Source organism: Cannabis sativa, chromosome 7 (genome assembly GCF_029168945.1).
Source record: "Cannabis sativa cultivar Pink pepper isolate KNU-18-1 chromosome 7, ASM2916894v1, whole genome shotgun sequence".
In the NCBI taxonomy this organism is placed as follows: Eukaryota; Viridiplantae; Streptophyta; class Magnoliopsida; order Rosales; family Cannabaceae; genus Cannabis; species Cannabis sativa.
In genome coordinates this window covers 49,433,631-49,460,175 of record NC_083607.1, presented here as the reverse complement: position 1 = coordinate 49,460,175, position 26,545 = coordinate 49,433,631, and the positions used below count along the sequence as shown (strand labels likewise).

The following is a 26,545-nucleotide window of genomic DNA, read 5'->3' as shown; positions in this document are numbered from 1 at the left end:
GTTATTTGATGATTGATTGATGTTTGTGAAATTTTCGTGAAAAATAATTGTGATTTCGTTTCTGGAATTATTTTTATTGGATAGTATGGAAAAAATTAAGCAAGTTAGCCTTTTACAGAACTCAATTTGGATTTTATTTGAATTAGTTATGATTTTTTGAAGATTTGACAAAATCGGGGATGTGCTGATATTTTCCTGCGATCGCAGAACTGTCCGTACAGTTTCGAATTTTTTCTTATTTCTTCAATTTTTCATACTTTTTCATGGAATAAACTTCCAATTTTTTGTATGGTTTTGTATATATACTATTACTATTCCTAATTCAATTCTAATTATCATTTTGAATTAATTTAATATTTTTTTTTTAATTTAATTTAAGATATTAGTGTAATTTGAATTTGAATAGAATTAGTATTTATCTTTTTGCTTAAAAATCTATCTTATTTTTAAATTTGATTATATTTTTTTTTAAATTTAAGGTCAGATTTTTTAAGATATTTATAATATCTTTTAAGATATTTAAAAATATCTTATCTTTTAAGATATTTATAATATCTTTTAAAGATATTTAAAAATATCTTATCTTTTAAGATATTTTAAAAATATCTTATCTTTTAAGATTTTTTAATTAAATCTTTTTAGATATTTTGACCATATTTAAATTTAAAATAAGATATTTATAATCATGTAATTTTAAATAGATATAAGATATTTTGCTAACTTTTAAATTTTGTTATTTTATTTATTTAAATTAAATTTAAAATCTGAAAAGATATTTTATTTATCTTTTCTAATTTTTTATTTAATTTTTATTTTTAAAATAACATTTAATTTTTAAAAGTAGTTAGCAAATTTTTGAAATGATATTTAGGTTGGTTGAAACCTAATTTTTCAAAATGTAGGTTTAATTTTAAATATTTATTTTTTAAATAATTTCGAAATTTATATTTTTTTTATTTTCGAAAATTAATTAAATTTTTTTAATTTTTTTTTATTTTTTCGAAATTAATTAAAAATTTTTTTATTTATTTTTTCGAAATTATTTATTTAAAATTAAATAAATCCTACTTCCAACTATCCAGCTAACCTTGTTGCAGGAGTATATGTTTTTAGCTTGTGTGTAAGTTTTAAAAACCTATTATTACTTGATTGCAAATAGCCATGGTTACTTTTTGCCAGATCTAATGATCTGATGGCTCCCTTGGTCAAGTTAATAATTTGTAACAGGTAAATTTTACAATCTTCTTTCATCTGTGTATGACCTAGCAACATGATAGGATCCATCCAAAGTGTGCCTATGTGAGCCTATATGTTTATTTTGTTTTTATATAGATACATATAGGTTGTTGCTAAATAAAATGTCACACCATGATAGATTTTATTTAGGTCCATTTAGTTATTGGACCTATTCAATTAATAACAGTTATTTATTTTAAGGTTAAATTCCTCTCTTTTGGGCCTTGTGTGAGAGTTGGGTGCCATAGAAGTGGGTACGACATACTGAACCCAGCACCCCCTCACATGAACTACCCCAATTGTGAAGGTCCATTTGCCTGATTTAAATAACTGTACTAGGTTAATTATATTAGTTTGACCTAATAAAATTGAATTAGCAACATAATTAACTTTTAAAATATATGAAATTTTTTTTTTCATTTTAATATTTTAAAGTTAGTTTTAAGAAAAACACTTTTAGTTTTAGATATTATTTTTAGACAAACTATTTGTATTTTTCTTGTATTTAATTAAATATAGAATTTTAACTAACTAAGATTCTTTCTGGAGCTTATTTAATTAAATGTTCCTATTTAAGTTATAAATTAGTTGTATCAACTGATTTTTCTTAACTAACTTAAATTTGAATATTTGATTTAAATTTTAAATCAAGTTGAGGAATCTTAGGCATTAGTTATTAAAGATTCTTAAGATATTTTTTAAGTTAATATCTTTTCAAATATTAACTTGAAATGAAATATCTTAGATATTTTTTGGTTAATATCTTTTCAAATATTAACTTCAAAAGATATCTTCAAATTAAGTGGTTACAACTTAACTTGTGATATTTAATTAAATCTAGATTTGAAATTATTTAAGTTTTAGATTTTTTCTATATAACTTAAATTAGATATTTTTCAAATTTTGAAAAGATACTTAGTCAAATAAGATATTTTCTAGATAGTAATTTCTAGACTACTTATTATTTCTAATATTTAAATGGGAAAATCATACTTTGTGAAATTAATTATTTAAATAATTAATTTTGGTACAATTTTATTAAGTATATTTTTCCTAGTATTAAATAGAAATTAATAATTAAGCCTTCTCTACACTTAATTATTATTTCTTGAATTTAATACATTTAATTAAGTTGAAAAATCTAAATATCTAAGTTGATTTTCATCATGATACTTAAATATTTATTGATTTTTCATGACACTTAATTAAATAGAAAATTATTTTTAGGTTGAAATTTAATTTTTCAACTTAAATTTAAATAATTTTCAATATATATATATTTTTCTTCATTTTATTAATCAATTTCGAAATTTGCATTTTATTATGCAATATTTTCGAATTTTTTTTTTGAAAAATAGATTGAGTTGTAAATTAATTATTTATTAATTCTTGGACCAACTCAAGTCAATGATTTTTTCATTTAATTGATTAATTTAAAATATATATATTATTAGAAATTGAATTAACCAGTCAAAAGAATATCTAGATAGGTGATATTTTTGCTTGAAGTATTTCTTTTCTATTTTTATTATTTTCGAAAATTGTATAGTTTTTATACTTAATTTTCGAACTCAATAAATGTATTCTCAAAGGAAATTTTTAAGTTGCTAATTATTTATTTTAATTCAACTTAAATTAATTTCCTTAATATTTATATTTAAGATTATTACTAAGATGGAAATAATTAATTTTATTTCAATCACCATCTAAGTATAATTTTATAAATATTATATTAAATTTTTATTTTTGAATTTTAATTCTTAAATAAATTTTAATGAGATTTATTTATTAGAATAATAAAGAAAATACATTTTAAACAATGAGCTTTATTATTATTAAGATATTCGATCTCCATTGTGGGTTTTACACCGCGTTTGTTTTAGTGAGTAATCGTCCCTAATGGAGGAACGTTCATTAGAAATTTCGCACCGTTTAATCTCGCATGATAAGTGGTTTGTAAGTGTTTTATATGGTATAGATCACCCTAATGGTGGCGACCATATTTGACTTGCAAATTGCGAAACAATGGTAGAAGCTCATGAGATAGAATAGCCTTGACTCTCGCCTAAACGGGACAACGCTGGATTCTGATCTTGATCGAATAAAAGGTTGCTAGAATGTTTAACATTTTAGATGAGCTGACAACTCTATTCAATGAATGGTAGCTTTGACTCTCGCCTAAACGGGACACTGATATCAGTTTGTTGAAAACCTTGGAAATTATTTAGGATTGAATTTTTAAGTATTTTCTCATATCATTCCTACTTGCTATGTGCTTATAATTTCTGAATTGATTTTGTGTGTTAAACCATTATTAATTTCTATTTGTTGATTTCTATTATTTTGTAGTATCCTGTTTTGTCAAAATGAATCCCATGTTATCACTGTTGACTGAAAATAAGCTGAATGGATCTAACTTTAATAAATGGAATGAGAACATTAATATTGCTCTCATAGGAGAAAGTGCCTTGTTTGTTTTAACTGAGCCGTCACCTGAAATGCATGGGGACAATGCATCCAAAGCTGTGAAAGAAAAGTATGAGCGTTGGCAGAAAGCAAATGACAAAGCTCTATACTTTATGCTTTCTAGCATGGTTTACACCCTCAAAACTCGGTTTTCTAAAACTGAGAAGGCTGCTGAAGTTATGACGAAGTTAAATGAGCTATTCGGTAAGGCATCACTTCAGTCACGCTTTGACGCGACTAAGAAGTACATTAACGCACGGATGGAACCTCATCAAAACGTGCGTGATCATGTTCTCCTCATGTCCAGTTATTTCCAAGAAGCCCAGGATCATGGTGCTGAAATGGACAGTGCTACTCAAGTTAGTCTTATCTTGAATAGCCTGACTCCAGCATTTCTACCATATACATCAAATTATGTCATGAATAAGAAGGAAATTGACTTTCATGAATTAGTCAATGACCTTCAAACTTATGAAAATTTGATTGGAGGACCCAAGAAGAAAGGGAGTAAACCTCATCCTGGTAATGGTAATGGGATGATAAAACCTGAAGCAAATGTTGCCTCTGCTTCAAAACCCAAATCGAAGAAGAAGTGGAAGAACACCAAGAAGCGAACAAAAGCCATGAAAAAGGCTGTTCCTTCTAGTGATGCTACACTTAAAGGAAAGTGTTTCTACTGCAATGAGAAAGGTCATTGGAAACCCCAGTGTCCTAAACTTCTTGCAAAGAAACAAGGTATTTCCATTTATAAACTTTAAGAGTTTAGTGAATTGTTATCCAATTGGATTTACGATTCTGGACTAAACTTTGTTTATTTGTTTTCTTCTTCTGATAGGCCAAGCTACTTGAACTCAATTGAATTGATCAGAAAGCTAGACCAAGGGTGAAATCGTCCAGATGAAGATGAAGCTCTTCATTTTTGAATTAATTGTTTTAGTTTAAAGACAATTTGGATTTCAAATTTTAGTCAGGGATATTTATCCCTGTTTTTCTCATATTGTTGCAATACATTTTTTTTAATAAAGTTTTTTTTTCGAAATTCACTATTGCAATTTATGAGATTGAGCTTCATTTTATCTTCATCAATTATTACCACATTATATTTGTATGTTTGTATGTGTAAGTGATTTTATTATTGATGCAAATTCTATAATATTTACAACTCTTCATAGAGTTATATTATGTAAACATTAGAAATTATTTCTATGTTTATCAATAATTGTTAATTCTCATACAATTATTAAGAATTTGTTTAATAAAAGGATCTTATGATCTGATAGGGGTGGAGAAAAGTTAAGAAAACTATGCAGTTCAACGATCTTTTATATCTAATGAACTCTGGATAGTATTCAACTCCACATAAACTCTATCACACTAAGAGAATCATGATCTATACAACCTTTAGGGGTGGATCATAGTCTCTATATACTTAGGGGTGGAGGTTTTCCATAGTACCCTATATGTATATTCTTAGGGGTGGAGTCTATTCCACAATTCCCTATGAAACACATATCTTGTTTAAACATAGAAGTAATATAATGAGTCAGCTATTGTCAATATAAATTCTTGATCTTGATTGTATGTTCCATTTCGATTTTACTGTTGTAAGTAAAAGTTTGATACCTTTGAAAGTTCTTTGTTAAAGTTTCACACTACCTTAATTGAGTGGGAGAATTTTAAAGTTCTATACCCATCTTCATTAGGTTGATACTTGTGATAGGTACTTAAGAACACTACTGAAAAGCAAATCTAACCATTCACATGGATAGGTATAGCTTATCAGAATTATGAGAATAAGATAAAGAACTCTAGTTCAGTCCATTCGAATGACTTGAACCAAGAATTCTTAATCCTCATAAAAATTTGATGGTATCTTAATTTTGATTACTTTAATCTCTGGCATGTATTTTTCACTTCAAATACTAGTCTGCTATGTTGATGACTTAGTCTTGACTTAAAGTTTCAAGACTAATACAAAAGTCACAACTAGGTAACTCTCTAAACAATCAGAGGTTAAAAGTATTATTTAACCAGACATCTGCTATTGAGTGGGAGCTATCTGAGATGTAATCAAATAGGGAACATTAGAAGATATTCAAGAAAGATTTATGAAAGTGATCTATATGTCAGATATTAAGGAACTGTGTATCAGTTGTCCTTGTATCTCACCATCTAATTTCGATTTATATCAGATGGTGCTTACTTTGGGGGTGGAGGAATTATTGTATAATAATTCAAGCTCTACCAGAGAAGAATTATAACTTTGTGTATTCGAAATCCAAGAAAGTTATATCACTGAAGAAAAGTCTACACTGTATTATCTCAATTACATATTTTAAAATATGAGAGATATGTCTTCTGTTAATTCAGATGTACTTTTAAAACAGTAAAGATTTCAGTATCCCTTGATAAGTAAAGCATATAGTAAAGGATGTTTCATAAGTGTATTTATGAACTAGTTTCCAGAACTTTGGGTGGATTCAAATATACTACACTTGATCTGAAGATCAAGACATCAGATTGACCTATTTGCACAGTTTGTTTTATATTAGTGCAAGTTGGAGTTTGTTGGGTTTTATGCCCTAAATAAAACTCTTTACAATCTGATTAGTTATCAATATTAGAAATTTGAAGTGATTGATGTTTGCATGAATTTTACATGCTAATGGTTTAACATGTTTAATATGTTTATTACATTCATACACACAAAATCAGTTAAATCCAGATCATATGTTTATTCACAATTACAGTATCGTCAACACAGTGGAATGTGATTGTGATCATATGAATCAAAAGTTTTGGTCCCTGTTTCATCAGTGTTATTGGATTTACACTAATGTGATAATCAGCGATGATGTGTACTTACACTTGGAGTAAGTGTTATGTTCTTTCCAGGACATTAGTAAAGTATACTAGTTTCGAATGTATGGAGTATACATTGGACTGGACCGATATTGCAACTAAGTTAAGATATTACAAACTTACCGTTATACATATCTTTCCAAGTCAATATCAGTAGTTGATCTTAAGATTAAAAGAATCTAAATCCTGATATGCTTAGGCTCAACTCAGGAGTGCTATTCATGTTCTTAGATTTATTAGTTAAGCCTACTTTCGGGTCAGGGTGATACGTATATTTCGAGAACATGATAGTATGATTGAGTGGGAGTGCTGAACATAAATATGGAATCTATAGCTTCTACTGGTGTATGGAAGTTAAGTGATGATTCCCTTCGAGCTTAGTAAATAGAAGTAAATGGATGAGCTCTTGTTTAACTGACTAATTATTAGATCACTAAACACCATTTACAGGTAGCTAAGTGTTTTAAGGGGCAAAATACATTGAGGGGTGAGAACGGTAAAGAAATCCCATCTCGATGTAAATCATCTATAGAGAGGATCTTTAAATCACAATAAGATTATAACAATGGTTAAATGAGATAGTATATTGGTATCGTGAAACATACAATATGCTCTATATAAGTCTGAGAGTGCAATTCTAAAAACTAAGAGTTGATTCAACGAAGAATTAATAAGTAGGAATTTACTTGGTAAATTTGGTTCACTTATTGGAAGCTCAGCATATAGATCCATGGTCCCCATTCTAGTTGAGAACATTCTGCTTGTAAGACTCATTAATTGATTCGTGATTGATCAATTATAATTCTAAAGTTAGACTATGTCTAATTTTATGAATTTTCAGTAAGCAGGGGTGAAATTGTAAGGAAAAGAGTTTTCTAGGTTTATTTATTTATTAATAGACTTTATATGTCTAATTAATAATTAAATTAAATGACAATATTATTTAATAATCTATTTTAGTTATTAAATAATTAGTTTTGGCATTTAAAAGGTTAGAATTGGAAAAGTGGCATTTTTGAGAAAATAGAGATAAAATTTGATAAAATTGCAAAATTAAGTGAGGCCCATTAACACCATATGGCCGGCCACTTAATGATGATTTTTCAAATTATTATTTTCATTATTTTAATGCCAAATAATTATAAACCTAAACCTAGTAGTTGCCTATAAATAGAAAGTGATGGCTCATTCACAACACATGCTTTTCATTAGCTTTCTCACAGAAATTTCTCTCTTCAGAAAACTGAGCCTTCCTCACTCTCTACCTTGGCCGAAATCTCTCTCTCTCTTTTCCCTTCATCTTTTTCGTGACCCTAGTGAAAGAGTAAGTGCCCACACACAGCAAGCAGTAACTCAATCATAGATTGGAAGACTGTGAAGGATCAAAGCTTGAAGAAGAAGGAGATTCGGGCTCAGATCTTGATTATACTCTGCTACAGAAAGGAATCAAGGGTTAGAGATCTGAGTGGAAGGAGACATTTATTCCGCTGCATCAATGTAAGGTTTTCTTAACTTTATATGTGTTTATTTTATCGTTTTAGAAAGTTCATATTTAGGATGTTAATAAACATACTTGTGAGTAGATCTAAGATCCTGGTAAAATAATTCCCAACAACCTTGTCGTAGTGGGAGAGGTTCTAGGAACTCACCTTCTTATGACTTGGAAGACACTAGTGATTAAAATCCACTGTGAGTTTAAACAAGTAATGGTTTGTCAAGATAAGAAACTAAAAAGAAAAGTCAATAGAACTATGGTTTAATCCATTCACATGGAGTAACCTAAATTTTTCTATTACAAGGACATAAAAGGAAATTTTGTTAATAAGTCTATTCAATGGACTTAACAAAACTACCTGTTCCTAGTATTATAGGTTTGAGTTTATCTAAACCTATGGCTTATGGTATACCTTGTAATTACTTACTCTAATGCAAGCAACTTACTTTAGTAAGATGCTGAAGCATTTTCTTTCTAATGGCAATCTATAGAAGGTTCTCGACTTCTAGGCATAGATTTTATTTATCTAAGGAAAAGTCTCAACTATTCCAGAAAAGATAAAACCATGAAAGAATTTCTTCAATCAACAGTGAGAGGTCTTAGATATGCTTTTGTATGCCTTAGACAAGACACATGCTGTTGAGTGGGAGTAATGAGTAGGTATCAGATTAATCTAGGAGAAGAACATTGGAAGACAATCAAGTAAATCTTAAGATAAAGAAGAGGAACTATATGTTAGTCTATAAGGGTGTGTTTAAAACTCTTAGACTACACCACATCAGATTTTGAAATTTGCCTTTGTGATAGAAAATCTTTCTGATAAGATGGTGATTACTTTGGGGGTGGAATAGTGATTTTGGAGAAGTGTAAAAACCTATCTGAAGTCTCTAGGTCTACCAGAAAGGGACTGAATGTTAAAGTTGCAGGAAAGGTACTTATTCAGTCTAGGGAAAGTTCTATACAACTTTGGCACCATTCCAAATTGCCTTAACTACTAGTGTTAATTTCCTGATTAACCAAAAGTAGTTGCCAAAGGTATAGAATCCAGTATCCCAAGAGAGTAGACATATAGAGAGGAATTTCACATTATGAAGGATTTTGTGATTAAGGAAGAGTAATGGTGGAGAAAAGGTTGTGTTTAATTCAACCTTTCAGATCCTATTAAGAGGAGTTTACTACTACTACACTTGATTTGTATATCAAGGTGTTGAGATTAATTGAAATGTACTTTTTGTTTTATATTAGTGCAAGTGGGAGTTTGTTGGATTTTATGTCCTAAATAAAACTCATTTCAATATAATCAGATTTACTTATTAATATAGATCAGAAATAACATTTAATGTTGCATGGTTCACATCATTTATTTCATGATTATATGTACATAATGTATGAATTCATCTGAAACCCTTTTCACATACTTGATCCTGTTTATTGTGCTATCAACATATTGGAAAGTAAACATGACTATGTGAATAAAGTTTCCTAGATTTATCAGACACAGGGTTTTACTGATATGATAATCTACAACAAAGTTTACTTGCATTTGGAGAAATGCTATGTTCTTTCCAGAGCATTGGTTAAAGTAAAGCTCAGGTTGGATGCATGGAGTATGCATCGGAAGGGACCGATATTGAACTTTGACTTAGATTTATTAAACTTACTGTAATATCTATTCAAGTCAATATCGCCTAGTTGATCCTAGATCTAATGATCTTAATCATGTTATGATTAGGCTCAATCTCAAGAGGCTATTCGTGTTCTTTGATTTGTTAGTTAAGCCTACTTTTGGGTCAGGGTGATACGTACATTTTGGGAACACGGTAGCGCAATTGAGTGGGAGCGCTAACATAAACATGGAATCTATAGCTTCTATCTGGCGAATAGTAAGTAAAGGATGATCTCCTTTGAGCTTGACCAAACGACGAATAGTAAGTAAAGGATGATCTCCTTCGAGCTTGACCAAACGAAAATAAATGGTGGAGATCTCATTTCACATAAGCTGAAATATCATTTATACGGGGTTAAGTGTTTTAAGGATTAAATACACTGTAGGGTGTAACAGTAATCTAATCCCTTTACAGTGTAGATCATTCATATAGAGGATCACTGATCAAATTAGGATTATAACAATGGATAACTTATGATGTGTCTATACGGTGGAACATATAGAGCTTTCTATATACTGAGAGTGCAATTCTAAGTTCTATGCGTGGATTCAACGAAGAATTAATAAGTCAGTGAATTTAGGTTATAAATTCTTGATCTACTTATTGGAAGCTCGGTTATATAGACCCATGGTCCCCCCACTAGTTGAGATAATATTGCTTGTAAGACTCATATAATTGGTTTTGATTAATCAATTATAATTCTCAAATTAGACTACGTCTATTTGTGAATTTTTCACTAAGTAAGGGCGAAATTGTAAAGAAAGAGTTTTAGGGGCATATTTGGTAATTATGATACTTTGTATGGTTCAATTAATAAATATGATAAATGATAATATTATTTAATAATTATTTATAGTTATTAAATAGTTAGAATTGGCATTTAAATGGTTGAATTTGAAAATTGGCGTTTTTGAGAAAATTAGATGCAGAAAAGATAAAACTGCAAAATTGCAAAAAGTGAGGCCCATATCCACATTGCATGGCCGGCCACTTTTGTAGGGTTTTCCCTCTGATATTTTCATTATTTTAATGCCAAATAATTCAAACCTAACCCTAGTGGAATGCTTTAAATAGATAGTGAAGGCTTCAGGAAAAACACACTTTTCTTCTGACTTTTCATTCAGAAAAAACTGAGCCTCTCTCTCTCCCTATCTTTGGCCGACCACTCCCTCTCTCTCTTCTTCCTAAAGATTTCGAAATTCTTAGTGTTAGAGTAGCGCCCACACACAGCAAGTGATACCTCAATCATAGTGAGGAAGATCGTGAAGAAAGACTTTCAGCAAGAAAGAGTTTCAACATTAAAGAAGGAGAGAAAAAGATCCAGGTTCAGGTATTGATAATGCTCTGCTACAGAAAGGAATCAAGGGCTAGATATCTGAACGGAAGGAGACATTTAATTCCGCTGCACCCAATGTAAGGTTTCTAATACTTTATATGTATTTATTTCATCATTTTAGAAAGTTCATATTTGGGGTGTTAATCAACATACTTGTGAGTAGATTTAAGATCCTGGTAAAATAATTTCCAACATCCTTTTCAACAAAAGCGCCTCCTGCGGCTTACGATGTCAGTTAGGCAAACTTGGCCTAGTGTACCAAGCATATAGTATGGACTATCCAATCACTCTTGTACTATACCAACGAGTTTCGAACATTCTGTTTCACCTCTCTACAATTGCACGTGGTAGTTGCCTTTCTAGCATCTTTGAACTTAACTCGAAGCAACAATCATTGTCTCCTCTCTAGGATGTCCAGTATTCCCATGAAGAAAAGCAACCCAGTCTCAACTCCATCTCAGTCTACTAATCCCCTTTAAAAGACTAACTGGCTCAACGACATCTTGTTCCAACATTCGTACCATCTCGATCTGTCCACACGCCTACATCCTCTCTAGGGTAGGCCAACTAGGTTCACCTCCCACTGAGATGAGCTTGGCTCTAATACCAACTGCCACGGGCTCACTTTTTCAAGAAGTGGAACACCCGTGCGGGACCTTGACTTCTCTAAGCCAAGGTCAGCCTTCCAACAATCCGAGTAGCAACGAGCTCATTTTTTGCTTGACTGTGTGCCTCATGCACACTTCCGTCTCTCGAACAACTCCCGCCAAGTCATGCTCGCAAGCATCCATGAGTGCATCCATGCATCGAGGTTCTCTAGCCAAGATACTTGCACTGTCCTTAGGTTCCCACTCTGATAAGGCAAATCCCAACACCAACGCTCACCTTGTCACTCGTGACCAAGGTAGCATGTGTGGCAAGATGCCAACACCAAGTCAACGTGCCAACGCTTCTATCATGTCCCATTCGATGCTGTCTGTACAGTCTCCCTCGTCGTCCAAGGACTCCCATACGTCGATGGAAAAATCCTCAAGGTGTCATGCCTCCACGCATATTGGCAGGCCCTCCAGACAAGCCACCGAACTAGTAGCATACGTTAGACCACTGTCTCTTTCCAACATGGTGCATTCGTCCCATGCGCGTATGCAAACTAGCCCCGAAATGACTACTCGTGTCATCTCATGTTGAGACTCGTGGCCAAGGTGCACCATAATGTCTCTTAGAAGTTTAAGCCACATCCCGTGCAAGCGTCATACCGGCAAGTCAATGAAAACAGACCCATTAACCTTTGGCAGCTTCTTAAATGCACTACCGGGTCAACCCGATAATGTCCATGAGTACTCCAACTCATGGAGACATATGAGTCCCCTCGTGGTCCTCATATGGCTGTCGTACTAGCCCTTCTAACTAGTAGTAGCTCACTTAGCACCAAGGTGCCAGGGGGTGGTGGAGAGCTGACACCAGGGTACCCCCTTAAAGAGAATCTGAGCTTTTGCCCTTTTACCAAGAACATACATGATTTTTGGCTCTCTAGACATATGGCCGAACCATATACCAAATCACATAGTTTCGCCAATCCGATTGCACCATCGTATTGGTAGACCCAAATAAATGGCGAATACCAAGTCCCGTCCCAATCCGGACAATATTGAAGATATTTATGAAAATGCCATTGCCGTGCAAACTAAGAATCAACATGCCACCCGCATGCACCTCAACATGCGCCACCACTTGACCACTACTTGGACAACTTGTGGGCATAACTTAGCTTGTAATTAACATGCTATCATGGCATGCACGTTACACCCAGCTTTCAGACAAGAATTTTCTGAGCTCAGCGCACGTACAAGTCTTCTTGTCCAAGCACCTGCGCGCGCATGGTGTCACTCGATGACACCCTATGGACCCGAATATTCAAACTACCATAACTCTCTCATTTTTTATCGAAATTGAGTTCCGTAAAAACAAAAGTTGCTTAAATTTTCATAAGGAATCCAAATAGAATGTTTTCATGGAAAATTTTCGTAAATCATATACATTCATCAAATAACACATAAATTAATATGAACACATCCAAATCAACATAATAAACAATATTCATCGTTTTATATTTATATTACATGAAAGTAAATCATTACTATTAACGCATATTTTTGTTAACTATATTTGAGTCTAAGTAGTGATAAACTTGCATAGAAATTACGAACGACAAAGAAAAGATAAGAACACAAAGGTTTTTACGTGGTTTTTCCGTTAAAATTTTGCATAGTCCATGAGTCAATCTTATTAGATTTCTGATATAGCTCTTAGGCCTTTTCTCTAGTGATTTTATTTTGTCCTTTTTTCAGTATAACTTGCTCCTATTTATAATTACATCATAAGGCAGTTAATTACATAGTTGACTGATAACTTACAACAATTATCCCCTGAAATCATGGGGTTTGATTACATACCATGTAAAATAAATGTGGTTAATATTTTAAAATCACACAACTGTGATGGGTCCACTTTTACTGGGTCAATATAAATGTGTATTAAATATGTTGTAAATCGTAATGTTTAGAGATGTCTCGATGGGAACACAACAACAATAACCTTTGTAGCGAGCTGGAGCTTTTCCCATGTCTTTTCAAGGTTGATAATGTAAGCCTCGTCGTTCATGCGCTTGAAGATATTATGCTCCATCTAAAAATTGCAGTTCTTGGTCACATGGTGTACCTCAGCAGTCAACATCATTTGCGTGCCAACTTCAATTTGAGAGAGAGCTGACTCGATGGGGCCACAAACCCCACTGAAAGGTGTCTGGAGCTTGTTGGTGAAGGTATCATGGGCGCGCCTTCCTATAGCGAGATGGGTGCCTCGCTATTTGTTGTTTGGATTTACCCGATTGTTATACTTAGTTTGTATAATATGTATTATACACTAAGTGTCTTTCCAGTTATCATGTCTCATCTCCTAATGCGTAATAAGGTTGATGCCTCGCCTTGTACATCTAACGATGTATAGTTTCTCGTTAATGTACGAGGCAACAATTGGTATATCTTTATCTCTAATATGACCTTACGGTCAGTAAGTTGTAAAAAAACTCTGTCAATTCTACATTAATGAGTTATTTCATTTCAAATATAATTATCATTACATTTGTTGGTTCGTATTCTTTCCAGTTTGACACGTGTCCTCCTTTAAAACGACAATTGAATTTCAGGTATAACAATTGCCTGTTAAAAAGTTCTTTTTAATAAAAAAGTATTTTTTAAATGATTATAAAGAGTATTTTTGTCATAACCTCTTTTTTCAAAATTACACATGTCCTTGATTTTGACGGCTTCATGGTTTTGAGGGTCATTATTAGCATTAATGACCCACCCTTTCCACTTCTTCTCACTCCCAGCCGTTAGATCTTCCATCTTGTGACCTTACTGTGACTGGGCTCAAAGTATAAAATGGTAAGAACCTATTTTCCTCCATTTTCATCTTTGATATTCTTCTTGTGACTTTTTTCAAACCCGCCTTTTAATTTCACACAGTAAGTACCTCATTCTTCGTTTGATTTTACTCGAGTGATGATCTGCCTTAGGCTTCATTACTTCATTTAATTCAACATCTAAGGTTCATATACATTTTTTTTTGTTTGGCATAGTTTATGCTAGCTATATTTCATAAACCCCTAGTTTGGTAAACTTCATCTAGAAATTGGGATTGTCCTTCTTCCGTGGAGATGTCCCATTCTGGTTCAGAAATTTATCGTCCAAAATTTATAGCACCAAAATATACCAAACATCTGTTATTCCCATACAAATCCAAAAATTCAAAACCTTAGTCCAAATTAGAAGTGAATAATTCCAGGATTGAAGATCATCTGATTAAATCAAGCCAAGAAGAAACTTCTAGTCGTTATAGGCGATTCTTACAAGAGATTTTTGAAGGCAAGCATTATTCTTTGCGAATAGTGGCCTGGTCTAAACCCACTTTTTTAATTTCTACTCCATTTGCAAATCCAATGTCACTGTTGCTCACTGATTTTTTTACTTTTGTCTCCGTAAGAATGGACGTAGATTTTAAGAGCATGTTCAAAAGTTTATCCAAGAAAAGGCCTTTAATCCAAGTTTTTAAGGCTTTTTATCTCGGTTTTCGCTAAAATAAAAATCGGAATATATGCTAATGGGATAAAAGGTATTTAAGAAAATGGAATAAAAAGTACCCCTTTTATCCTGATTTTTTGAAAAAAGTGGGAGAAAATGGTACTTTTTATGAAAAAACTAGGATAAATATATCCTTTTATCCCACTTTTTCTACAAAAACCGCTATAAAAACTCTTATTTTTTAATACATACATATTCTGCCTATATTATATGTATATTAATACTGCCTATATAATATGTATATTTCACATATATATACAGTTTTTTTTTTTTGAAAGCAAATAAAATTTATTGCTCCAACGAAATTCTTTATAAATGGTAATTAAAATATTTTTCATATACATTCATACCACTATAATTTTATATATACAAACATCAACACATAATTAATACTATAAATCTTCCAAGTTACAAAAATAAAGAAAATGCACAATATTCCTCCCATGAGCTATCTTTTTTTCCTCACTTTCCTATACTTGTTACTTTATCCTGAAAAATTGAAAGTTATTAATATATTGTAAGTGACAACATGAAAAGAAATAATTTCAATAATAACACATTCAAACAATAGTGTGTAAGGAATAAAATCAATAAACTAACATGAGAAGATTTAATATCAATTGTTGTTCTTACTTCATAATCCTTATAACACAAACAGAAAAGAAAAAAAAAAAGAAAAAATGTCATTGGTAATTTAGTTTATAAAAAACTTTTGTTATTACAAAATAATCTATTGAACCTAATTTCTCTTCTAAAAACCAAAACTTCTAGGTAAATAACTAAAGAAAAATAACAATACAATAAGCAATGTGCACAATATATGTAAATTAACAACCACCTAAGAATGATTATAATTGACTTATGCAAATGAACAACCACAACTAATTCATGTAATAACAATTCAAAGAAAACATCAAACTAGTATTAACTATATAGAGCCTTTCTCAAACATGATTTATTGAGGATTAATAAAACTATATGAAGATTATAAACAGAGATGATTACTCTTCGGGAATTGAAGACTAAAAAGAAAAAGCAATACAAAGATTAATAAAACTAGCAGTGGTACTTCACTATTTTTTTCTTCTATTTTTTTAGGTGAACTAAAGAGAATATAAATATTTTTATTCAATTAAAACTAAGTAAAGACCATACACTAATATAGAAAATTATGGACAAGAAAATATGCAAATGTGATTCTTTAGAAAAATAGGCATGTTGTGCCACAAGAGAGGCATATAAAGATTAATGAAACTAGTATTGGGATTGTAATATTTATTTTATTTGTTTGTCTTCCCTTGAGGAAAAATAAAGACAATATTAACATATTTGTTCATGAGACATGTAAAGACAAACCCTTTCAATATGTTAAAGAAGTTATAAAATCTCTCTGTCTAACATTTCAAGTTCAAACTTGTTTTTTTTTCTTTTGTTGAAATGTCAAGTTCAAACTTGTTGTTTTTGGGGATTCGAAAATTTTTTTGACACTGATTTAATGATAGAAGTTTTCACCTTATTTAGCACCCCCATACACTATTTTCACACACAAAACAAATAACGAAAAAACAGTCGCTCAACTTGCACAAGCAACATCACAGAAAAAAAATATAAAAATCAAATAAAAACTATGTTGAACATCGGAATCGACATAGAAAAAACTTGGAACCAAGATATAATCCCTAACTTTCAGCAAAAAATAAAAAAAAATGATATAATCTCAAATTAGTAACTATATTAGGCTTCAAAATTCAAAAATTGAGAGTAGTATGTATGAATGAACACTAAAGCACAATCATGAATCAACAACCTTGATGGTTCTTAAACTCCTCTTTTTTTTCACACAAAAAACAACAATGTTGATTAACATTATAAATGTGAACCAAACCCAAGAAAATAAAACATATTACTACTTTTAATGAATTCAATAACCATACTTTATTTCAAATCATTTAATACTCTAAAATCATGCTCACTTGTCAATAAAAATCCAAAAACCTATACATATGCAACTAAAGGGAAAAAGGTTGTTATTGAGCTAACCTTGTGGCTTGCCCTTGACACCAACCACTCCGCAACAAAAAAGAGAAAGACAATGGTTGCAGCTTATATAGTCCCTAATAGCAATTGTTCCAATTACTGTCAATTATATATATATATATATTGAGTTCTAGTTAAGGAATATATATAACACTTTAAACTTAATTATTTTACAATAACCTTAATTATATATTTACTTATCTATATGTATATATAGGTACCTTCAAGAATAGCAAGAATATTGATATTGAGCCTAAGATTCCAAAAGGAAATAATAGCTTTGAGACAAATAGGGAAATTTTCAATGGCAACATCCCCAAAGATCCACAACAAAAGGAATATGGCCATAATATAGTTCAATCAGCCCATTTCTTGTCCTTGCTCTTATTTAAAAAACCATAACCTTCCAATCATCAATCCGAAAAAAAAAAAATAGAATTTCTGTAGTGAACAATAAAAGGAACTTTCAAGGTAAAGGAAACAAAACAAGTAGGCAAACACCAAGCATGCATGAATTACTCCTACTACATTTTATATAAATCCACACCTCACCACTAAAAGTTTCAATTAAAATTTCCCATATCAGAATGGCTTACCATAGTTCCAAGAAGAGTCTCGCTGAATCTTCGAATTTTAAGGTTTTTTGGTAACTATGTAATGATCACTTTCACCATTGATCATTGGAATTGAATATGCGATCCTATGATTATCATTCACTCTCTTTCCTTCTATTCTATTTCTTCTACAATAATTACAGAAAAAAAATAACCTGAGAAGAAAATAATAAAAAATCTTAAAATGGATTAAACATGACCTTAAACATTATTAACTTTGAAAATTAATCAACGTAAACTGTAGCCCAACTAGTAAAGAAAGACCATAAGCAATCTACTCTTTCTCTATATGTATAAAGCCAATAATTTTAAAAACTAGTAATGTAATATCCCAGAAAATAAATAATATTTAAATGGACATATTTTATTAAATATGTAATTACTTGGAAAATGAAGTAGGATTATGATCTTACTTAGGTAAATTGTTGAGAAATTATTTAATGAAATACGTTATTTTTGGACCCGGCAATTGTGGAAATTTAGCTATGTGGTTAGTAATGTCACGACATTAAATGAAAGAATTATTTTGAGGATATCCCGGATTAAGTTAGAATTTTATTAGAATGTCGGATTGGGGAATTAGTAAAATTACAAAAATGCCCCTAAGGTTTTTTTTTAAAAAAAAATTATGCAAGGGGGGTAGATTAGCAAATTCAATGGAACCCTTTTTTTCTTTTTGACTTTTCTTTCATTTTTTTTAAGCTGCCTATTATTTTTTTTTTTTTAAAAAAAAAAAGAAAGAAAACCCTTATTTAAAGAGTTTCCTTCCAAGGCAAGAAAATATTTTCAAAAAAATCAACACCAAGCTTCTCTTCTTCTTCTCCTTCTGCCGAGCCCTAGGAGCAGCTTGGAACCAGGTGAAACTCATTTTATTTCATCCACTCTTGAGCTAATCTAAGCCCTAGAAGCTAGCTAAGTGAAGGTATGATTTTCTACTCTTCTCTTGATTGGTTTTCTTGAGTTTAGTATAGGTTTTGGTGAAGGTTTTCAATGAATTCTGAGCTGGGGTATAAACTGAGGGTAAGGTAGGTTCTTAGGGTTGAATTTGAACTTGTTTGAATGAAAATTGAGTGAGGTTAATGGCTGGTTGAAATTGGATATGGTTGTTGAGAGAAAATTTAGTTTTTCTTAACTTTGAAGTGTGATTTTGAGCTAATTGATATATTGTATTGAAATGGTTGTTTGGTTATGTTATAATTGCCATAATATACTATTCTGGAAAGTTTGGTTAGGTTTGGTGGAGCTTTGATTGGTTTTTGGGGTGAAAAACCAGAAATCACCATGGCTGCCAGGAAAAAAAGGCAGGCCGTTTTTCTGGGTGTCTGAAAAACGGCCGACCGTTTTTCCTAGGAAAGGGGGGATTTTGGGTTTTTCTCCTCAAGTCCGATCTGTTTCGGGGTGTCTTTCGGAGTGGAATTCAGGGTGTTTTAGAGATGGTTAAGCTAGTTGATCTGGGGGAAAGTATGGTGTGTTCGATTGTGAGAATAGTTGATTATCAGAAATTTGATTAAGGTTTTCATTTGAGTTTTAATTGTTGTGACATAGGACCGGAATTGCTTAGCTTGTTTTCCACTCAAGTCGGCCCGTACTCTTGATTTCTGAACCAAGGTAAGAAAAGTGGTAAGCACCGTATGTGGTTAAAGATTAATGTTTGAATGGAAGTGGCCTTGATTATTATCAAGACTTTGATTAAATATTTAGTAAGCCTAGGTTATGACCTAGGGTTGGAAACGGTTATTACCGTTACGAGTAATTACTCTTGAAACCGCGGTTAGATTTCTTACTTATCGTTTGCTTTATCGGGCAACGATAGTGACATATTCAGCTCGTGGTTAACGAGTGGTAAAAAGGGGTACTTTATAAAGTACCAAGATTGTGTAATGTGAATGCGTAATGTGTAAAGGAATACTTTATGATATTGTATAATGAGTAAACATATTGGTATGAGATTAAATTGATAATCATTTTCAGTTAACGTTTTGGTTACTTTTCTTACTGAGTCTCTGTGACTCACGGGTGCTTTGTGTTGCATGTAAAGGAAAGGCAAAAGTTGAGCAACCATGAGTTTGTTGTCGCAGCAGCAATGTACATACCAGCCGCAGTGTCACGGCCCAGTAAACAGGATGCTCTATTTTGATTGTATTTTGGAAGTATAAAGTTTATGTTGTAAAATACTTTGAAACCAGTTTGTGAATATTTTGAAAACAGGGGAACCCCGTAGTCCATATTACTTATCTTTTGTTAAACAGTTTAAAAGTTGAATTTTAATTATCAAAATTTAATTACCCACACTTTTAGTATAATTACATATTATATAAATATCAGTATTTTATTAAATTGCACACACGTGGCGTCCCTATTGGACAGGGCGTTACAGCATGGTATCAGAGCGCCAAGGTTTTTAGATCCTGAAGACTGGTTTGATATGTACATTGGCTGCAAGGACCTGATCGACTCATGGTTTAGTAAGCTTTAAGTTAAAAGATAGTTTGTTAATTTTCTGATTACCTGATTATTTGAATTATGTTGATATCGTAATGGTGTGGGTAGAATAATACATGGAAATACTTATCAGTATTGCTATTACATGGAATGTGATCGCAAGTGTATAGTTATGCACCCGAGGCGGACTGGTAGGGGTACCCGCGAGCTAGCTGGGCTCGGGGCTGCCGGTGAGGGTGAGAACCCTTTACCACCACCTAACTGGGAAGAGTTATATGCTGCAATGCAAGAAACTATTCGGCGGCAGGATGAGAAAATCAGAGAACTAAGAGAGCAGCGAGCTCAGCCTGCTCTAAACCTTAATCCTAATCCTCTGGCACCTCTGGTAGTGCCACCGGATGCAGGGAATCGTTTGGAACCATTATATGAGCGGTTCAGGAAGCAGAACCCGCCAGTGTTTGAGGGTGGTGCTGATCCACTCAAGGCGGAGCAATGGATGAGTATGATAACATCCATTTTTGATTTTATGCGAGTTGAAGATAATGACCGGGTCAGGTGTGCTACTTATATGCTACGAGATGATGCCCGTATTTGGTGGGAGATTGTATCTCAGGGCCATGATCTGAATAACATGACCTGGGAAGCCTTCCAGGCCTTATTTTATGAGAAGTATTATAATGAGTCTATTCGGGCAGCAAAGGCAGAAGAGTTTATACGGTTAACTCAGGGTAGTATGACTGTGACGGAGTATGCCACTAAGTTTGATCGACTGCCAAAGTTTGCCTCAGATGAGGTGGCTACTGAAGCTGCTAGGAAAGCAAAGTTCATTCGAGGGCTGGATGAACACATCGCCCGGGATGTGATTGTTGCTTCTAAACAACCGGGGGTTGCCCGTACTTATGCTCAAATAGTTGAGTTGGCCTTAGTTTCTGAGGGTGCAGAAGCTCAGATACGAAAGAAAAATATTGCCAGAAGAGATTCATGGAAGCAAACATTAGGTGCTGGTTCGGGTAGGGGTACTGATCCCGGTGACCGCAAGAAAAGACCTAGTGAATCATCAGCAGCAGGCCCAAATAAAAGATTCCAGGGTAACCAAGGTTTCCGTCATGGTGGAAACGAAAACTGGCGGACTTTTCCTGAATGTTCGAGATGTAAAAGGCATCACCTGGGCGAGTGTCAGGCCAGGGCCTGTTTCCACTGTGGAATGGTGGGTCACATGAAGAGAAATTGTCCACAATTTCTACGACTAGAGCAAAAGAAGGATGATACACCCACTCCTGCCCGAGTGTTTGCCCTGACTCAAGCTGAGGCTGATGCTGGTCCTTCCACTGTGACAGTCGCCGCTTCGTTGCCGGTACTTTATTGACTGTTCTAATTGATTCTGGTGCGACGCATTCTTATATTTCAAGTAGAATAATTGAGAAGTTGAATAGACCTAGTGATGTGCTTTCTAGAGGTTTTGGAACCTTGTTGCCTACTGGGGAGTTGGTTATCTCCAGCAGGTGGGTTCGATCCCTTCCAGTATTGGTGGAAGGAAGAGAGTTATCAGTTGATCTGATAGAATTGAGTCTGGGGGATTTTGATGTTATTTTGGTGATGGATTGGCTTGCTAAATACAACGCCACCATTGATTGTAAAAGAAAGATGGTAACTTTTCAGCCTGAGGGCGAGGACCCCTTTGTATTTGTGGGTAAGATGCAGGGATCTCGGATTCCCTTAATTTCAGCCCTTAAGGCAAGAGATTTGTTGTGTGAGGGGTGCATTGGTTTCTTAGCAAGTGTTGTGGATATTACCAGGGAACCACTAGCGGGACCTGAGCATGTCCCAGTGGTTCGAGAATTTCTGGATGTTTTTCCAGAAGAGTTACCGGGGTTACCGCCAAAACGTGAAATTGATTTTGAGATTGATCTAATACTGTGTGCCGAACTCCGTATCGAAAGCTCCCTACAGGATGGCACCTGCGGAGCTGAAAGAGTTAAAAGTTCAATTACAGGGGATGATGGATTTAAAATTTACTAGACCTAGCACTTCACCTTGGGGTGCACCAGTTTTGTTCGTGAAAAAGAAAGATGGAACTTTACGAATGTGCATAGATTATCGGGAGTTAAACAAGTTGACAGTGAAGAATAAGTATCCTTTGCCAAGAATAGATGATTTATTTGATCACCAAGTAGGAAAGACTGTCTTTTCCAAGATTGATCTTCGGTCTGGTTATTACCAACTGAGGATTCGGGAGGAGGATATTCCCAAGACAGCTTTCCGGACCCGGTATGGCCATTACGAATTCCTGGTAATGTCCTTCGGATTAACAAATGCCCCAGCAGCATTTATGGACCTGATGAACCGAGTGTTCAAAGACTTTCTGGATGATTTTGTTATTGTCTTTATTGATGACATTCTAATTTATTCAGACTCAGAAGAGACTCACGAAAGACATCTTCGAATGGTATTACAACGTGTCAGGGAACATAAGTTGTATGCCAAGTTTAAGAAATGTGAATTTTGGTTACCTCAGGTGAGTTTCTTGGGCCATGTGGTGAGTAAAGATGGTATTTTAGTAGACCCAGTAAAGATCGAAGCAGTACGTGACTGGCCTCGACCTAAGTCAGCAACCGAAGTTAGAAGTTTCCTACGGTTAGCAGGGTATTATCGAAGATTTGTTGAAGGCTTTGCAAAGATTTCTACGCCTTTAACTGAATTGACCCGAAAGAATTGTAAGTTTGTTTGGACTGACAAGTGTGAAGGTAGTTTCCAGGAATTGAAGCAAAGGTTGATTACCGCTCCTGTGTTAACTTTACCAAAAAGTGATGAAAAGTTTGTGATTTATTGTGATGCATCCAAACAAGGGTTAGGTTGTGTTCTTATGCAGTCATGGAAAGTGATTGCTTATGCATCCAGGCAATTGAAGGAATATGAATAACGGTATCCTACCCATGATATTGAATTGGCAGCAGTTGTCTTTGCACTAAAAGTTTGGCGTCACTATCTGTACGGTGAGAAGTGTGAAATTTATACAGATCACAAAAGCCTCAAGTACTTTTTCACTCAGAAGGATTTAAATATGAGGCAACGACGATGGTTAGAACTGGTCAAAGATTATGACTGCGAGATTCTCTACCACCCTGGTAAAGCAAATGTGGTAGCGGATGCTCTAAGTCGGAAAGGACCAGGGCAAGTTTGTGAACTAAAGGAAATCTCAGCAAAGTTGGCTAAGGATATGACGAGAGCGGGAATTGAATTGGTAATTAGAAAACTTGCTAATATCACCATACAGTCTGATCTATTGGAAAGAATTAGAGTAGCCCACTACTACAAAATTCACTATTCACGTCAGTTTTTAAGTGTCACTTAAAGAATTTACGTCGGTTTATAAAACCGACGTATATACCGTAGACGCAAATAGTTTTTTATTAGCGTCATTTTCAAAACGACGCAAAAAAACATTTTCGACATTTATAAACCGACGCTAAATACTTAGTTTTCTGTTTTATTTTTAGCGTCGGTTAAAAAATGACGCTAAATGTTTCATGGCATTTTAAAACTGTCACAAAAAATTTATTCCGTCTGTTTTAAAATGCCATATCGATTCTATTAACTAATCACATAATACCAAAATTGCATTCTACATCTTGAAAACCTTAAAATCAAAGATAATGAGCTAATAAAAAATTAGATTAAGCAAATTATTTAGTTTATATTCAGTTATTTCTGTTTCTTTTTTGTTTGAGCTCTTTTCACAATCATAATTCTCATATTCAAAAAATTTACATGTATCAAGGGATCCAAAAGGATATGGAAAAGTATCACCAAGGTTATGATCAAAATACTTTAGCTATTAGACAAAGCAACAATTGACTTTTCTCTTTGTCAAGACTCGTGGTTGTAGTTAAAGATGGCTAATTCAATTTTATATGTATATACCATGGTTTGATTAATACAAGAAGCTCTAAATCTTTTGTGGAGGGATATCAAACAAACCTCTAAGGCTTCATCTAGTAATTGCTTAAAACTCTCTATTGCAGCCTTCTGAGCATCTCTTTTTTCCTTGCGTTCCTCCTCCACACGTGTTTTACAAAGTGCTTAAACAAGGATCTCCTAGTGGAGTAGCTTGGAATAGCCTGCAATGAGACCCAAAATCAGTCTCCCTCATTTTATAAATTATAAGATGTCAATTTTAAAATAAAACTTAGAAACACTATCAGGAAGAAAATAAAGAATGGAAAAATATTCACTTGGTGGGTGGGAGCTAATAAGTAATAATTAACTATATACTAGACTAACAAACATCAAAGTTGAAAAACAGTTATGACTTCATGTTATTTTAGTTCCTCTTAATTATCAGACAGTGCATTATATATTTTAGTCTATGGGCACCTAAAGTGCAAAAGCTGCTAGTACTGCCTTCTAGTTTTTTTTAACTAATATCGCCTAAGCTACAACATTTTGAGACCAAGAAGGAATAACAATTACTACATGATTGACTATTTGAGCAATTCAGAAAGCACATTGTAATATTTTAGTTCAGCAAACCTTAAATCGCGGATCAAAAACAATCTTCGGAAGTTCCTTCTCCCATTTTGAGAATGGTACCACGTCTCGTAACCTCGTTTGGAATCTGCCAGCTACTTACCTGATTGTGGAAAAAACATCAAACAAATTAGTATTGAGGCTTACCAACAAATTATCTCTACAGTGATACTATAACAAAAGTAAACACTTTACACTGTTAAAGGTTTAGCAAGAAGAAAACTGTGACAAACCATCCACCATTTTTCTGTAACCAAAAAATAAAATCTATTGTTACCCAATGCTTCTTCCTAATATAAATTTCTCATTTATCATCAGACTTACTAGACAAAGTAGTGAAACTCTAATTCCCCATGACAAAGAGCATAGTACTTCGCAAAATGCAAAATTTTGGTCAATTGATCTTGTTTTTAGTAATGGCATCAAAGACAACAGATGAAGTAGTAGTAGATTTATGAAAAGAATGACAAAAGACAGTCTTCAAAGGTTTAACAAAATAAGACAAAAATTACCTATAGAAACTAATGCTGAGACCCGAATAAAAAGACTAAAACTATCACCAACTAACAATAAACCTAAAACAATCCTAGTTAACTAGATAATATGAATCATATTCATAAATATTAATTACCCAAACATCTTATTCCACTGTCCACATAACCAAGTGCTATAATTTCCAAAATGCATCTCTCATTATGCTTTCTTTCTTTCCTTTTTTTTTATGCTTTCTTTCAGTTGGAAATTCAGTATTTTTTTGGCACAACTTTTGTTTTCATAACTCTCTATGGCTTCTTTTCTTTAATTTGTTTATGAAGATGTCAAATCTCATTTCTCTCTCTCTTTTTTTTTTCCAGTACTGAATTAAAAAATAGTGAACCAAAGAAATTGAAAGGAGAAGAATATATAAAAAAGGAAGACCATAATAATTAATAAAAACTTTAAGCGACCCCTCTGGGCTACCTTAGTTTTATTGTTGTAATGGTATTGCTCACTCCCCAAGCTTGTTGCTGGCTTTTAACAAAGCAATATTGTCAATCTCAATCTCAAATAGACTACATTCTTAAAATTGAGCTATATATGGAACATTAGAATATTGGAGTAAATCATGTCAAAACCGATTGTACAAAATCTGTGGAAATAAGACACAAGCCCTATTCACTAAAATGGTTATAAATAATAAAAAATCCAAATCTAAAATATGCACCTTACTGCTTCTTCTGCAGAGTATGACTCGGCCAATACATCATCAACCACTTCTAGTCTTCTGCTTTCATTCCACAATTGCCATGCCTACCAAACAAACATGTCTAACCAATCAAGAAGAACATTTGAAAAATGAACTGATAAAATAGTAAATTAGGAGTTGCGACTATAAACTCACATAATCGACAAGGCTTAGCTCCTTCTCATAATAGTAGAAGCTAGAGTTCTTCTTCCCACTGATTATCTCTAATAGCAGCATCCCATAGCTAATATTTATTTCAGTATTTCAATGAGACAGCAATGACATTGCAAGTCCACTTAAGTTGGTAATATTTAACTTCCATCCATCCTGAGAATAATCTTATAAATCCTATACGATTGGAATAAGGCCTGTAATGGTTCCACAATTTCATGAACACTTCTTTAAACTTACATTTCCAAAGACAAAGATGATAAGAATCAAAGCTTACCCAAATACTTGTAGAATCTATTCATTGTACAATTACTTTGTAAATAAA

The 26,545-nt window shown here is 33.0% G+C and overlaps 1 pseudogene; it reads right to left on the bottom strand.

Moving 5' to 3' along the window:
• LOC115696689 (uncharacterized) overlaps positions 1–26,286 on the bottom strand; it is a 74,378-nt pseudogene extending 48,092 nt beyond the window's left edge.
• Positions 26,287–26,545: the final 259 nt, after the last annotated feature.